The sequence below is a fragment of the Nannospalax galili genome, unplaced genomic scaffold, assembly GCF_000622305.1.
Source record: "Nannospalax galili isolate Female #2095 unplaced genomic scaffold, S.galili_v1.0 scaffold332, whole genome shotgun sequence".
Taxonomy (NCBI): Eukaryota; Metazoa; Chordata; class Mammalia; order Rodentia; family Spalacidae; genus Nannospalax; species Nannospalax galili.
The window spans coordinates 475,267-477,613 of NW_008333794.1; positions in this window are offsets into that span (position 1 = coordinate 475,267).

Here is a 2,347-nt window from a genome sequence, read left to right on the forward strand (position 1 = left end):
ACAGCTACAGTAAAGACTAGATAATACTGAAATACCTAAAAGAATGTTCTGTACAAGAAGAGCATAAGGTGTTTTCCTCCTTCTGACAGTACGCATAATACCAAGTCCTGGAAATAAAGCTAAGGAAAGACTAGCTAATAATGACACCAGAAATTTGTGTGAGATTGTAATACTTCCAACTCTGTGACCCATTTAACCTTATACAGGACCTTACAAAGTATGATGAAGAGCATGGGAAGAGGCGTCAAATTTGTGACTAGAGACCTCCCCCCCGAGTCTCCTGCATCCTCAGTGTTGAGCTGTTTTAACTGTTCCTCATAGTCAGAAATAAAGCTGAAAAGGAGAAAGTGCAAGGCAAGTGATAAACTAACAGCATGTGGCTTTGTGAGATGTAAAGTACCCAGCTGTAGCTAGCTGAGCCTGAACATCAGCAACCCCATCAAGATCCCACAAAGACACAGAAACCTCTCAACTCATTCCCTGGGATGTACTGAGGACACCCTAAGGGACCTTAGGGGTTCTACACAAACTGTCTCTGGAAGTTCTATTCAGATCCATGACACCACAATTTGGTGTCCCTATGTAGTGTTTCCAGTCAACAGCACCACTATAAAACAGCTGGACCACAGCTGGCTCAGCAGTTAAGAACACTGGTTGTTCTTGCAGAAGACCTAAGTTCCATCCACATGGCAGCTAAGGCAGCTAACAACTGTCCATAACTCCAGTTCCAGGGGATCCGATGCCCTCTTCTGACCTCAGGGGGCATTGCACAACAGGGGTGCACTTACCTACATGCAAGCAATACAGGCATACACATAAAATAAAAAAAAGAAAATACAAAAATACAAAAAAAGGAGCTATTTTGCACATTTTTTTTCTATTGAGCTTTTTTTGTCTTCCTAGGTTGTAAGAACTAGAGGTTTGTGTGTGTGTTTTCTCTTTGTTTTTTCAGTTAGTTGTTTTGGTATATATGTATGATGTGTATGGTGGGCACATATGTACTATGTGATGTTTATGATGTATGTCTGTATGATGGGCACATATCTACTATGACACGTGTGGAGGTAGGAGAACAATGCTGTGTTAGTCATTGTTTTCCCTTGTTTTGAGGCAGTCTAGTTGGTCCATGACCTTCCAAGCTTCCTGCAATTCCTGTTTTGCCTCCCATCTGGTAGGGGCATACCAGGATCACAGAAGCTTGCACTATTGCTGTGTCTTGCTTTTTTACACAGATTCTAGGGATCAGAACTGATTAGCAAGCACTTTACCACTGAGCCATCTCAGAAGCCAACCCTTTTGTTTGTGGGTATGTGTGTGTGTTTGCAGTGCTGGGACCTCAATGGTTAAGAGCCCTTACTTCTCTTACAGAGGACCCAAGTTTAGTTCCTATCAGTCAGGTGGCTCACAACCACCTGTAATGCCAGCTCCTGGAGGGCACAAAGCCTCTGGCCTTCATGGACAGCTGCACTCAATGTTCACATACCTATACACAGGCACACACACATAGTTAAAAATAAAAACTTGGGCCAGGCGTGGTAGTGTACACCTTTAATCCCAGCACTTGGGAGGCAGAGGCAGGTAAATCTTTGTGAGTTCGAGGCCAGCCTGGTCTACACAGTGAGTTCCAGGACAGCTGGGGCTACAAGGAGACCCTGTCTCAAAAAAAGACAAAAAAAAATCTTGGGACTAGAGAGATAGCTCAGTGGTTAAGACCACTGGCTATTCTTGCAGAGGACCTGTAACTATAGTTCCAGGGAATCCAAACCCCTCTTTTGGCTTCTGCAGGCATTTCATGACATAGGTACACTTATTTACATACAGGCAAAACACTTATAGGCATAAAAAATAAAAATAAGCCAGGCATGGTAGTCCACACCTTCAGTCCCAGCACTTGGGAGGCAGAGGCAGGCAGATCTCTGAGAGTTCAAGACCAGCCTGGTCTACATTGTGAGTTCCAGGTCAGCTGGGGCTACAGGGAGACCCTGTCTCAAAAAGACCAAAAAATAAATAAATAACAAAATTAGGGGCTGGAGAGATGGCTCAGTGGTTAAGAGTACTTGCTGTTCTTTGAGAAGGCCCTGGTTTGACTCCCAGCAGCCACATGGCAGATCTGGCTTTGTTGCCCACTTTTGGCCTTTGCAGACACTACACACATACCAATGAACATACCAGCAATCAAAACACTTGTACAAATAAAAATTTTTAAATCATTTAAAATTTCCGGGTGTGGTGGCACATGCCTTTAATCCCAGCACTTGGGAGGCAGAGGTAGGCAGATCCTTGCCAGTTTGAGGCAGGCCTGGTCTACATAGTGAGTTCCAGGACAGCTGGGGCTACAGGGAGACCC